This window comes from Lissotriton helveticus, chromosome 3_2 (assembly GCF_964261635.1).
Source record: "Lissotriton helveticus chromosome 3_2, aLisHel1.1, whole genome shotgun sequence".
Lineage (NCBI taxonomy): Eukaryota > Metazoa > Chordata > Amphibia > Caudata > Salamandridae > Lissotriton > Lissotriton helveticus.
The window spans coordinates 432,353,424-432,368,868 of NC_136062.1; the positions used below are offsets into that span (position 1 = coordinate 432,353,424).

At 47.3% G+C, this 15,445-nt stretch overlaps 1 protein-coding gene across 1 annotated transcript in view; it reads right to left on the reverse strand.

Moving 5' to 3' along the window:
• LRRC4C (leucine rich repeat containing 4C) overlaps positions 1–15,445 on the reverse strand; it is a 342,231-nt gene that overhangs the window by 83,194 nt on the left and 243,592 nt on the right. The window lies entirely within an intron of this gene.

Genomic DNA, 15,445 nt, shown 5'->3' on the forward strand with positions numbered 1-15,445 from the left:
ACTGCCAACCCACAGGCTGCAGGCCAGCAGATGTCCTGGTGAGTGCACTGGCCCCGAGTTCATCCAGGGCAGATACTGACAGAGAGCCTCGATCAGCCAGACATGGCCATCTTTGCCAGATAGGAGGAGATGAGTCCCCTGGGCAGCGCGTGTCCGAGAAGAAGGCCAAAGTGCGCGCATTCTACTTGGGACATCTCCAGTCCACATTTGCATTTCCTTTCCAGCTTGCCTCAGACCCCGCAGCTGCGCGCTCGCTACCTGTCCGGTCACTGGGGATCAGTGACAGCCCCAGCTGCGGAGCAGTAGCCTCAGTGATGCCTCATTTGCATACGCGCTCATGCAAATGAGCCGCCGCCAGCATGCAGGGGTCCGGCCTTGTTTCTTAATGACTCTGCGCCGCGTCACTCGCAGGTGAGAGGTTTTGTGGCGCTTGAATCGGCATCCGCAAACTTTCCAGTGTGAGAAGGACTCACCGCCAGGGCTTAATTTGTAAAAAAAAAAAAAAAATGCCAGGGCCCTCATTAGGAGGTCGCTGCCTACACAACTACTAAGCATCGTAGTCCTTCAAGCGTGACAATTCAGACTATTCCAGGCCGCCAAAGCTAGAAGAATGCTTTGGGTGGCAGGTGCAAGTCATGTTTTTAATAAACAACTGTTGCTGTGCGAATCTGAACATTAGAAATACATCGCCACCATGTGACACCCTGTCATAAGTGCTGGTGCAGACAATCAAGTGGCAGTGCCAGCACCGGAAACCCCCTGCTCAAATTAAGCACTGGTGGCAACAGTCTGAGACGGTCCTGATGACACGCTCGACAATGAAGCAGTTGGCTGAGGGACTCTGTGGCAAGAGTTGGGCGGTCAGAGACCCCTGAGTCAGCATTTCCAGCCATGGTAAGTGGGGTGCCTAAACGCTAGCACCCATTGGGTGCGTATATTCTTTTGGAGCTTGGTGATAAATATATATATATACATATATATATATATACACACACACACACACATATATATATATATGTATTTTTATTACAACCACTCCCAGGCCTCTTCTCCCACTGGCTAATAAACAGCATGACCAAGGCAAACAGTCAATTCCAATTCTAATGCACTCAATACTCCACGTATTAGCTGTTTACTACCAATTAGAACATGCCACCGGGCAATACTGAAAGGGCGATATTGTGTGATAATTGACTGCAGCCTCAATCGAAAACTGGCTAACAAGGGTTAAGGCCAATTATTGCAGCTATTGCCCACATATTGTAGCTCGTGCCATAACCGGACATGCTGTGACGTCTAACAAATGCTGTTTCAACATACTTTTTGAATTCCATGCATATAAGGAAACGTAGAACACCAAGACAGCAAACCACAGCTACTGATGCAGAGAGAACCTGCCTTCCAAGCAAACTGATTGGCTACCGCATGAGCAAAGGTACAGAGTCTAAATATAGCCACTTACCTCCGTGGTGTGGTGGCACCCCTCCTGTGTCACGGGGGTCTGCATCAGGATGTGCCTTGTTACAGAGGATGCCTGAGCAATATCTCGACATTCTCTTGCACCCCTCAGTGTGTGGTCCTGCGACGGGGCACCCTGGACTCACCATCTATTTTTCGGCATGCGGGCCCCCTCGGAGCAGGCGGGGGGCCCCGAGCTCGGACCATTCCGGGATTCCCGCGTCTCACCTCTAAAAAAGTCTCCGATGCAAAAGATTTGCGTATGAAAAAAGAAATCAATTATAAAAAGCACGCTTCGGGATGTATATTTTTGGAAGACTAAATGCAGAGCAGCTCGTTTCCCGGGTAACCGCATCCAGCGCCTGCCTTCCTGGGAGAAAACTTACATGACAGTGGGATTCAGCTGCAGGCAGGCCACGCGGCGAGCACGGGCTCCCCGGGCAAGGGGTCCATGCTGATGGGGAGCCCGAGTCCAGGCACGGATGGATGAGTGAATGGATGTCCTAAGGAGTGAGTGATAAGCTATGGGAGCCTACAGACCGGGGGGGGGGAGGAGGAGAGTGGATGAATAAGATCACACATAAGAGGATGCATGTGCAAATGACTGCCTGCATGTGTGAATGAGTGAATGGATGTACTAAGGAATGAGTGGTGAGTTATTCGAGCCCTTGGATTAGGGGGGAGGATGAAAATGAGCATGCATAAGAGGATACATGAATGACTGCCTGCATGTGTGAATGAGTTAATGAATGTCCCAAGGAGTGAATGGTGGGCTAAGGGAGTCCATGGACTTGGGGGGAGGAGGAGAGTGGATGAATGAGATCACAGATAATAATAATAATAATCCACATTTGTAAAGCCCGAACAATCACCCGAAAGGGTCTCTAGGCGCTGGGGGCCGTCGGGAAGATTAAGCAAGCTATTGCCCAGAGTCACATGGTGCTGGGCTAACCTGCCGCCGGAGGATAAGAGGATATATGTGGGAATGCCTGCCCGAATGTGTGAATGATTGAATGGATGTCCTAAGGAGTGAAGGGGGGACTATGGGATCCTGTGGACGGGGCGGGGGGGGGTGTATAAGAGCACCCATAAGAGGATAACTGTGAGAGGGACTGCCTGAATGTGTGAATGAATGAATGGATATACTAAGGAGTGAGTGGTAGGCAATTGGAGCCTATGGACTAGGGGAGGATAAGAGTAGGTATATGGGATCACATGGCGTGGGGGGCAAGGATGTATGAGATCACACATAAGAGGATACGTGTGTGAATGACTGCCTGAATGTATGAATAAGACAATGCATGTCCTAAGGAGTGAACAGTGGCCTATGGGAGCCTATGGACTGATGGAGGAGGGTGGATGAACAAGAACACATGTGAGAGGATACATGTGTGTATGATTGCATGAATGTCTGAATGAATGAATGGATGTACTAAGGAGTGAGTGGTGAGCTATGGGAGCCTACGGACCGGGGGGAGGAGGAGAAGGATGTATAAGATCACACATAAGAGGATACATGTGCGAATGACTGCCTGCATGTGTGAATGAGTGAATGATTGAATGGATGTCCTAAGGAGGTAATGGTGGGTTATGGGAGCCCATGGACTGGGGGTGGGGGGATGTATCCTTAAGAGGATAACTGTGAGAAGGACTGCCTGAATATGTGAATGAATGAACGGATATACTAAGGAGTGAGTGGTGGGTTATGGGAGCCTATGGGCTGGTGGGGAAGGGGAGTTGGTGAATAACATGAGTGGCAGGATACATGTGTGAACGACTGCCTGAATGTGTGAATGAGTGAAAGGTTGTCCAAAGGAGTGAAGGGTGGGCTATGAGTGCCCATTGACGGGGGGGAGGATAAATAAGAACACACGTGAGAGGATACATGTGTGAATGACTGTCTGAATGTGTGCATGAGTGAATGGATGTCCTAAGAAGTGAGAGGCGGGCAATTGGAGCCTATGCACTGGTGGGGGAGAAGGGTGGATGAATAACACGAGTGACAGGATGCATATGTGAATGACTGCCTGAATCTGTGAATGGATGTCCCTAGGAGTGAATGGTCGACTATAGTAGACCATGGCCTGGGGGGGCGAGGATGAATACGATCACACATAAGTGGATACATGTGTGAATGACTGCCTGAATGTGTGAATGAATGTATGGGTGCACTAAGGAGCGAGTGGTGGGCTATGTGAGCCTATGGACTGGTGGAGGAGGGTGGACGAATAAGTACACATGTTAGAGGATGCATGTGTGAATGACTGCCTGGGTGGAACATTATGAAATCCAAAGAACTGATAAATGAATGAATGAGAAAACAATGGATCAATAAATTATTGAACAGCAGCAGGTTAGAGGCTCGACTCGTAGCATGGTTTCCGAACTGGGTGTTAGATATTTAATCCATTGCTATGGAAAGTTTTTCATTTAATTGAGGGAACAATTCTTCAATTGATCCACAAATGACGAAAGCGGGCACCAAACGTTGATCCAGAAGAAATAGATTAATGTTAGATGTTCAGGATACCCTCATGAGATGTTATGGTGTGTTCTGTTATGCTGGAATGTATAGCACACTAATCACCCGGGAGGGTATCCAGGCGCTTGGTCAGGTGTGTAGGTTTGTGGTGCCCAAGATGTTTGAACGAAGAGCCAGGTCTTCAGCTTCTTGCGGATCTCAAGAAGAGAGATGGAGGCTCTGGTGTCTTGAGGGAGGTCATTCTATGTCTTGGGTGCGATATAGGAGAATGAGCGACCTCCAGTTTTGCTTTGCATCTGTGGGGACTGTGTGGGAGTGAGAGTGCGTCAGAGCGTAGGTGTTTGGTGGGTTAGTGAATGTCTATGCAGTTGTCCAGATATTCTGGTCCTGTCACGTGTAGGGCTATTCGCTACACTTGAGGAATATGTATGCAATTAATTTAAATAAGTAATCATTTACATATGAAGAGGTTATGCTTAAAATCTTGCACAGCCCTGTCGCTGTTAGCCCAACGTCGCACACCTCTGTTTCAGTTGCATTTCGACATTTGTGCTGCATGCTCGTATTGCGGTACCGCAGCCTTCTGTCATTTATTGATCTTCCATCTAGATGTTTTATGCCCCACCAGGTTCCTCCCCTCCCTTGCAATTCATTACTTCCGTCAATCGCACTGTCTGATATCCATAAAGCCTCTATGCAATCGGTTGGAAAGTGTACACTGCCCGCCGTCCGCAACAGTAACCTGCCTCTCCTGAGCCAAGCACTTTTGTTGCATGCATCTGCATCTAGATTGTGCTAAGCTGGCAGGAGCGGCCGCCCCTGCCCCCCTCCTGTGAGAGAGGTTGCGTTCTCTCCACAGAGGATGGAGAATCAGCCCTCTGTCCTCCGCGGACCGCGTCTCCGCTGCAGCGGGGAACACGCACAAGACGGAATTGTGTGAAGGCCTCATGACCGCATGAATTGGCAGAGGAGGGCTGAAGACATTCCAGCTTACCCACTGGTCCCATTTTGGAAATTTGTGAGGCCATCCCCGCTCTAAAGGCGCTGCATTGGACGCCTATTGGACAGCGGGTCATTTTTAAATTCCAATGGAGTGTCCCCGGAACACTATATGCTAGTGGTCCTCAGTATCTTCACAGCAGAACCATGTCTACCTCGCCCTTTACCACCTGTGATTCATTCTGTGATCCAGAACAGGCAGTCCCTTTACCCACCTTGGTGCCTGGTACAGAAACAAACTTCCAGTCAAAGTGTGTACCTGTTCCAGCAACAAGAGTTTCACAAAGCTATTGAAAACCTGGTCATTCTCTTGGTGACCGCCTCCCAAGAGTGACCGCCGGCCGGCAGATCATTCTCCCACTTCGCCACCAAACCATGGAACACCCTACCCATCCCTCTACGGCAGACTGAAGACCTTCAGAAGACTCCTCAAGACCTGGCTCTTCGAACAGTAGCAGCTTCCCCCCTCTCCCTAGCGCCTTGAGACCCTCACGGGTAGGTAGTGCGCTTTACAAATGCTATGATTGATTGATTGGTGCTGCTAATCCTGTGTATCTCTCCGAGGTCAAGGCTCCAAATCTTTTCTTGTAGTTCCTCGCTGCAAAAAATCCCGTCAGGGAGGTAAAGCGTTCTTCCATTTAGCCCTGACCTATTGGAACCAACTACCCATCCAGCTGCGGGAGTGCACCGATCACCTGCAGTTCCGGAGGCTTCTTTAGACGACGCTGTTTTAATAGGTCCCTTCCCTGGCTGACGAAAGCAAAGTCCTAGCACGGAGAGACCCCTCACGGGATGATTCAAGCGCTTTACAAACCATAAATCAAATCAGATCAAATCAAGGCTTGCAGGCCAGTAAATGTATCACACTGAGAAACTCTTTTGGAGTGAGTAAGCATGTTATAAGCTCTTGTAACATAACATAACATAACATTCTATTCGGCGTGTGGAAAATCTATTTTTTTTGTCTGAGCGACACCATGAAGATCGATGTCAGAGGTGGCTGGTCTACATGAAAATCTGAACATTTAGTGAAAGACCTGTAGATGCTCGGAGACACTTGGCATTAGTCCTGAACATCCTTTTAGAAGGAAGACCTTTGTATTTTGTCGTAGTTACTTCCATGCTATGGAGTGCATCTGACCTGGGGAAGCCCACAGATCTAGCCCAGGCACCAGATGTCTCTTTTTCCCTGGTGTACACACACATCTCATCTGGCAAATCTTGGCCCTTCTCAAACCACCATCTACATTCAACCCTAAGGCAAGAATTCGCAGTCGGCCTATGTCCTCAACCATCGTTGCAGAAGGAGATACTCCACTACTTTTGGAAATCGGTGTCACTGCCCCCCTTTTGAAGAGCATTCTGGGAGCAAAGTGCAACTTCCAATTGTTTCCCCTTCCCTACCTTCCAAATATACACCCAGCAAAGAGTTTAGAGGGGACTCCCACAGACGCAGGGGATACTGGGTGTGATGTGTTTCTGAAAACACCGGCTGCAAGCAGAGACAAGACTTGCACACCATGGAGAACCCCACAGTACCACTGTGGATGACGTATGAGGCTGACTCTAACAGCTTTGACCCCCAACATCTCCTGATCTCCCTCCTACTGGAACCTACGCCAAGTTCAGAAGATACCTCAGAATCACTCTTTTCAACAATGCTTTGGGACACCAAAGTCAGAACATGAACACCCTTCCCTCTGTTTCAGGGCAAAGCAAGACCGTATGCCACTCTGAAGCCACCAACCGGAAGTAAACCATTCCAACCACATCCTGGAAAACCCCCAGAATTCACTTAGGCAAATTATATTTTATAAATCATGCAGACAAAGTTTCACCCTAATATGAGGATAGATTACTGTTATAGCCATAGTCACCAATTAACTTTAGGATTCAGACAACAGCCATACCATAGTCCCACCCATTAAAAACAATCATTGGCAAAGCCAATAGTTCTCGCTTCAAATGTGTATTTAAAAAAAAAAAAATACTGGATTGGTGGAGGGAAGCAACATGAAGGGTGGGGGGAAGACAATGGGGTGGAGGGTGGGCACAGATAATAGCAAAGTGTACAGAGAGTAGATGGGGTGAAACAACGGAGGAAGGGAGAGGGCAGCACACGGGCGAGTGCGATGAACGTGGAGCATGGCCTGGGGGACAGTAGCCGACCGCGACAGATCAATCTCAGAAGATCTAGGCACCGGCGGACATGTTACCTGGAAATGTCAATGCGCTTATAGTAGGAGCGAACACCACAACCTAACTTTGCAGGTGTTAGGTCGGTGGAATTTGTTCTCCGAATGAAGATGTTGTGCATTCTGAATAGAATAAGAATGTGAGATGGAAAACTCACCAAAATCTGCTCATGAATGTTCTGATTGAAAAAGAATGAAGGCTACTGTGAACCTATAAGCAATCAGGGAGGAAGTTAACAAGCAACAATTATTCATTACCTTAGCATTACTTTGTTCGCGCAAGTTACCATGACGGAAAAATAATAATGCAACGTTGTTATACTAATGTAATGCAAATAGTAATGTAATGTGGTGTAATACTAATGCAATGTAAATAGTAATGTAATGTGGTGTCATCCTTCTGTAATGTAAATATTAATGTAATGTAATATAGCATAATAATGTAAAGTAAATAGTAATGTACTATCGTGTAATGCTAATGCAATGTAAATACTAATGTAATGTACTGAAAGCCAGAAGTCTGTGACTTAATAATATATTTAGCACAACATCACTTGAAGTAGTATACTTCTAATATTGTAAACATGTCACTTGTAGTGTTTATATTTTAGAGCATGTTACCAGACGATGGGTGCTGTTGAGGACTTAAGAAATACGCTGACAAACTCTCTATTTCAGATCGAGATAAGTGTCCGGGTTTTTCAGAAAATGGAACAAAAATAAAGGAAGGTATCAAAAGGACAGGACAACACATATAAAGACAATGTAAATACAGACATCATAAGATTAGGATTAAAACAATAGGGCCAAAACAAAAAAAGAAATGTATAGTTGTATGTAGAAAAATATCTACTGATAAAAATGAGCAAAAATAAAAAAGCAACAGCAAAGACAGAGACATAAAAGTAAAGGAGCAATAATTCCCGATGATAACGACTGAAAAGAGGCGGAAAAACAGATATCAAAAAGGAGAAAGACAGATAGAGGGAGGCCATGAGAAAACGAACAGGATAGTAAGAGGGGGAATGTATCTCTCCAGAAAAACCCATTTTGCACACTATCTCCAGCCTACAAAAGGTGAAATTGTAAGCCATTAATCCGCTGTGACACGCGGCGCCCCAGGGGACCGTCCTTTGCTCGTGTAACATGGAGCTATTTTTGAGGGTAAATGAAATATATTACTCTTGTGTTGAGCACAAAATGTGTTTCTGGACTAGCCAATTCCTTGCTATTTAAGGCCAGCTTGTGTGAGTGTTCCCAAAAATTCTTTACTGTGCCAGTCAGGTGAGCAAAGGACTCCAACACTGCTCTACACAATTCCTGAATAAGCCTGGGTAATATATCGCTGTGAATAGTATGATGCTAGCGTGCTGCTGAGGACGCTATGGCCATTGGTCCCGAACAATCCCCACCCCTCCTGAAAAGTACCATAAGAATGCGTGCGGTTATCACCCAACCATGGTTTTCTGTCGAGGATCACAGGCCACCTTCACATCATTGCAATTCCTAATTAATGCCCAGTGTACCTGATTATTGACCAAAAAAATGCTGCTACGGCTGCTGGTTACCACATATGGCGTCCAGGAACAGGTAAATGTAACACCGGGCTGTCAGGCTGCTGCTGTTACAGCTCACAGGCCAGCTGCTCTTCTCAACAGTCCCGCCTTATTACATGTAATACCTGGATGTCTGCAGGTGGCACTCAACTGCAGTCTGCCAAGGTTCTGCAAGGTCCCTTCCTCGCTCTCATTAATGCCACAAAGTCCCAGAGTGCTGTATCAAAATCTAACATTGCTGCAGGGTCGCCACCCTGACAAGGCTCACACCAAGGGCTTCTCAAAGGGCCGTGGCCAATGTACTTAAAGGCGTGGCTTAAAAACACATAAACTAAAAATCTGTGCTTAGCATAGTGTGCTGCCCGATTTGTATTTTGCTGTTTCTGTCATTGTTAAGTAACATCATACCTACAACAAGTCAGGGCTATTGGCTTTGTCAATGGTTGTTAGTTGCACAAGATAAATGAGCAGCAACTATGGCTTGTATATAATATTGAAAAAGCTTCCACTTCAAGCCCTAGTAACACCGCGACAATGTTGCTGCTCCTGAATTTCAAAAAGAGAAGGGAAATCCAGAGAGAAAATTACTCTCTTTAAAGGATTTCCCTTCCCCCTACTGCACACACCTGCCATGACGTCATGCCGTGACTTCACTGGTGAGAAGTGAGCAATGTGAGCACGCGCACATGGATGTGCCAGCTGTCACTGCAGTCCGGGAAAAACGGACCGCCTGTGCCAGGGCACAAAACAGAGCCCGATAGATAACCGTATGGAGGCCCCCTTTAAAAACCTGCCTGTGCTCAGCACCGGTGAGACCCGACCCACTTAAAGCCATGCTCACAACTCTTACATGTAACTCTGGGGCGCATGCAGGCGCTGCGCCACACACTGCTGCAGGGCAGCTGCAGGCACTGCACGGCCGGGTCCAGTGCAGGGCCGGACTGGGAACCAAAACCGGCCCTGGCAAAGTGCTCGGCCGCCCCCCCCTCGGGAGGTCGAGCGCTTTGCCAGGGCCGCTTTTCGGCCGATTTTGTTACAGGGCCGATTTTGCAGCTATGCTACAAAAACGGCTCTGTAACAAAAACGGCCCCCAGGGCCCAAAACCGGCCCCCACCCTTGCGGCCGACCGGGGGATTGCCCGGTGCACACAACGGCCAGTCCGGGCCTGGTCCAGTGCCAGCTGGAGATCAGAGCAGTCCTGGCATTAAACTAAAAGACATTTCCGCGCTGATGCGCTTAGTTACTCCAATCGCCACAAATTAAAAGGTTGGTCTGGGCGCTCCCTCGCCCTCCCACTGGCACCGTCCTTAAAAAGCCCAGCCACACTCAGGACGGGGGCCATAAACTCCCCGGGTCACGGCAGCAACCTTCCTTGTCCGTGCTCACGGCAGTGCCAGTGCAAGCCTGCGTGCTCATTTCTGTTGTGGGTCCTGCCAGCCGGTAGGCCACACTCTGGATTTGGTGTGGTCATCTCGTCCTCTTACAGCTCCATTAGTGGTCTCCCCATGTTCTTGGTCAGACCACTATCGGATTGAAGGCCCCTATCCGCTATTAAACAGAAGAACTAAAGCCGAACCAGAATGGAAATCTGTTCGCAGTTGGAAACAGCTCAGAGCGATTGACCTAAAAGCCATTGCATTCCATGAAGGACGATGTGGAGACTGAAAGTGCTGCCCTGTTGTCTATACTTAAGGACGCCATTGAGGTAGAAGCACCGGCCCATAAAATCAGACTGATAGATAAGGGCAAGGGGACACCATGGTTCAATAATGCTCTTAGAGAACAAAAACAAGCCCTCCGCCAATGCGAGAGAGCATGGCGTAAGTCACATAAGCCCAGTGATTTGGCAGAATATAAACAGAAGTGAGCTACATATAAGAAAGCCATCCACTTGAGGAAGGCCGAATTCTATGAGGTAACAATTTCTGAGGCTGCCAATCCGCAGAAAGAAGTGTTCAGGGTCTTAAACGATCTACGGACGGTAAGGGTGCCTAACCCGACTTTTAATCAAAAGGGCTGCCAAGACTTTCAAACCTTCTTTGGGGATAAGATAAAGGATCTGATGACGGAAATCAGTCACACCCCATATTTTCCTTGTTCAATTGATCCTACTCCCATTCCTCCTAGGCCGATAACAAATGTCCTGACCAGACTTCCCACCCTCACTAAGGAGTCTCTTGCCACCGTAATGGGCCGGGTGAAATCAGGATCTCCAGCAGACCCGTGCCCCCCAAAAATTTTCACGTTGGGATGGTCAGGGATGGAGGATTTATTTATTTATTTATTTATTTATTTATTTATTTATTTTTGACATTTATAGAGTGCAGCGAATACCCTAGGGCGTCTTGGCGCTAATAATTCATCTGTTTCATACTCATCATAAAAAGGCTCATTGATTAAACAGCCATGTCTTTAAAAGTTTTCGACATTGATAGAGTGAGGGACTCATCCTGATGTTGTGAGGGAGAGTATTCCAGAGTTTGGGGGCAGCCACTATAAAGCGGCGATCACCCCAGGAAACTTTCTTTGATCGAGGAATAACTAATTGGTACGAGGAGGAAGAGCGGATCTGTCTGGAGGGTATATAAAGCTTCAGTTGGTCTTTGAGAGAATGCGGTCCTTGATTGTTCAAAACCTTGTAAACTATACACAAGGACTTGAACTTGATTCTGTTTTGGATCGTTAGCCAATGGTACTGCCTTATTGTTTCTGATATGGATTCGAACTTCGAGGTTCCTGAGAGCAGGCGTGCGGCCGCATTCTGAATTGACTGTAGTTTTTTTGTGACCCTGACCTGAGCATTAGATCGTTGCAATAATTTAACGAGGTTAAAACTAAAGAGCTCACCAAAGTTTTAATTAAAGTCTCCGGAAGAAAGGGATAAAGGATAAAGTACTCGCCCTTCTGAACCATTCCTTGCGGACGGGTCTGGTCCCTTCTAATTTTAAGGAAGCACTGGTGGTCCCTCTGTTAAATAAACCAGATGCAGATCCCAAAAATTTAAAGAACTTTAGGCCTATTTTTAAGCTGCCCTTTTTGGTTAAAATTTTAGAGCAGCATGTCTTACATTCTTTGACCAATTTACTAGAGTGTAATCACCGCCTCGAGTCTAATCAAGCGGGTTTCAGAGCTCATCACAGCACTGAATTGGTCGTGCTTTCAGTGCTGGATGACCTGAGACTTAGAGCTGACAAGAAACCACTGTGTGCCCTAGTCCTCTTGGACTTATCCGCGGCGTTTGACACCGTTAGTCATGGCCGTTTACTATCGCGGATTAAGGACCAAGGGATAGAGGGCACGGTTTTGGCCTGGCTGACTTCTTTTCTTACAGATCGTTCTCAGCGAGTTCAACTCGCGGACCTAGTGTCCGAATCAGCCGGGCTGACTCAAGGAGTACCTCAGGGCTCGGCGCTATCATCTCTGCTCTTCAACATCTATTTGCCGCCTCTGATTGCAGCTTTGAACCAGGTGGACTGTAGGGTCTATAATTACGCCGACGACACACAAATTCTGATCCAGATTGACCAGTCATCTATGGCTTACTTGAGAATGCAAGACGTTCTCAAGTTTACTATTAACTGGATGTCGGCTAACTCACTAAAAATAAATCCGGATAAAACCGAAGTCCTAGCAGTCACCACAGCTTGAAATCCATGAAGTGATTTGTTCTGGCCGGCAGAGCTGGGGCCTTTTCCGGAATCTGCAGTGGCAGTAAAAAGTTTGAGTATCAGAATTGATGCCCTGCTATCTATGACACAGCAGGTGTCGGCTGTGGTGGGTACATGTGTTAGTCTGCTGCGCCAGCTCAGGAAAATATCCTCACTGTTGTCTTTCTCTACTCTTAGACTGGCGGTGTCTGACCTGATTCTGGCACGTCTTGACTACGGCAACTCTCTATATTATGACCTACCCAAAAATCTTCTGGCTAGGCTTCAGGTTGCAATGAACGACGCTGCCAGATTAATCCACAAAAAGCCCAGGTGTACTCAGGCCACGCCCTTACTACAGGATTTACACTGGCTTCCAATTACCCAGAGAACTAAGTTTAAAAGCCTCTGCATAGCACATAAGGCCATCTATGGCTCAGCTCCTAGTTATATCAAGGACCGACTGATTAACTATGTGCCAAGGAGGGCCCTTCGGTCGGCTGAGGTATGCAATTTGGTCTGTCCCCGGTTCAACCTTGCGTCTATGGGCGGCAGAGCCTTTTCTAGTACCATCCCTCAAGCCTGGAACCGCCTTCCAGTGAAACTCCGGAAGGAAACCAATCTCCTCCCTTTTAGGAAGAATTTGAAGACTGTGCCTTTCTTAGAGGCTTCGGGGCCCCTCTGAGCAGGTGGCTTTGTGTTTCTCACCGGTGGTGTGTGTCCGTGGATAGCGCTTAGATACCCCTGGGTGATAATGCGCTCTAGAAGTTCATAATAACATATCATAACATAACTATAATGGTGAAAAGGATGTATGGCAGAGTTCACACAGGCAAAGGCCACAACAGCAGGCATGGGCTGTCCATGTTTCCAAGGGCCCTACCTGTTGTAGAACTCCTTACAATGCATGCTGTGTGATCTTGGACAAATCCCTGCACTGCAGCCTCACGTGCACTGCACCGGAGCACATAAATGACAGCAGTGCAAAGCAGTGTTGAACTGGTCTTGAAGAGCTGGGCACCAGTCTTAAACTAATTTCTGCATTGCTGTACTGGTGCAAAATGTCAACCAGTTGGTGCAAATTTAGTTTGTGACAGGTTGTCGTGTAGATGCACAAAAAATCAGCAGCACTGTTTCACACGAGCTGTGCCTCAGTGCAGAATCTTTTCACTAGTGCACTTATGTGACCCACTCCATCTGGCAAAATTGGAAGCATCAATAACCAGTGCTTCGTCCAGCATTAAGCACTATATGCAAAACTGGGTGTTCGGGTTCACTCCTCCTTTTAACAGATGAAATGATGAGCTGGTGTGAGCTGGAAAAGAGATAAGAATTCCCCCAAAAAAACAAAGGAAGGACATTTTTTTGGGGTAAATATTTTAACCTCACAGCCCGCTGCCTAGGGCAAATAAAAAAATTAAAAAAAACACTTACCTGCCCCTGCACCGCCGCCTCGGTGCTATTCTCCCGACCCTGGTAATGCTGCACAGGTTTCCAGTGGGCAATCACGGCTCTGCTCTCAAGCTGGTAGTACCAGCAGAAGAGCAGCGCTGTGATTGGCCTAGTGGGCTGACTTGACGGGGACAGAGACAAGTAGCCTGTGACTTTTCTCCAGCTGAGCTGTTGCAACACAGCTGGGTTGGAGAAACATGAGTGCGCATGTCTGTTTGGACAGCATTAGACAGCCGGTCAAACAGACATGCGCACTTACTAGTGCCCAAAACTCCTCCCTAAAGTGTGCCTCTTGGCGCGACGGCCCCACCCTAACCTGGGTTGGCAGTAATAAAAATAAAATGATAACAAAATGGTTTTATTATCATATTATTTTTCAGTGGGGTGATGCTTCTCCGCCATAACAACGAGCCGCCCCAGGTAGAAGGCTGAGCTGGCTGTACCAGGTTACAGTCTTGACTTGCGTAGTACTAACCTTCTAGAAAGCAGGGTTTAGCACAGGGGACAGGAGAGCACATTAGCTCACTGAGCCATCTTACCAGACTCTGTTAGCTCTAATTACCCCGAGAATGCAGTCCATACCCATTACGCCTGTGCTGTGCAACATGCAAACCTAGAAAATCTGTATTATGCAGATGGAGAGTGAACCAGAGGCAGAAGCGTGCAAAGTGCCAAAGGGCCAAGAAGGGACTAAGCAGAAAAATGAAGTGCTGTGCTGAGTGGAAATCTTTATATTCAAAAGAGGGGGATGTGGGGGGGGGCTATTTCCACTCAACAAGAGTGGGAGGTCCTGCACAGACGGGTGCCCCAGTCAAAACGTCAAAGAAGGAGTGTTGTGCTGTTCCTCAGGTAAGATTAGTAGAACTCACACGAAGGCTTGAAACCACTGGGTCTCACTGAGATCTACAGGTAGGAATCCATATGTTGGATTTTAATGCCCTCACACACCCTTTCAGGTGTCATGCTTCATCATATGGGCTGCTCTTCGTTTGGTCGGCGGTGCAATACCCAACGGGCTCACTTCGAAGAGGGGCACTGTACCGGTGATCTTTTATCCAACAGCCGTATTGTGAAGTGCGGGTATGGGGCCAGAAAAGTGTTGACGTGGTAGTGAGTTTAAAATGGGGCTGGGAGTTCCTGAGACTGAGTTTTTTCTGGGGGTCTCCTGTCCTAATTAAAAAGCAGTATAACCGGCACTCATTGGAGTATAATGTCTCTTATTTATGTGTCAGTTAGTGAAAAATAATGATAACGGTCAACATGTTTCTCGAATTTGTGTCAATTAACTTGCGATTCTTCAGGACCATAAGGAATGGAACTAACTACACTAAAAAATATTTTTAATATGTTTGTATATAGAAGGTTCATCAAAAACACAATGAAATGGTGTCTAATGTGTCAATATACCTGCGATGAGCTGAATCTACCTAATTGTGTCAAGTATCCAGGCATCAACAGTACCCGGCGGTCAACACATCAGGCTTTCACTCCCATGTATGTTGGTTTTCATTAGCCTTGTGCGGTGCCTTGTGGCCTACCCGCGCCGCCGAGTCCGGGATGTGTGGAAATCTTGTCATATGTCAATGAAACACTGGATATGTAGAGGAACCAGTGGCTGTACTGTACAGAGTGCAAACAGAGCCAGCAGTCCATATT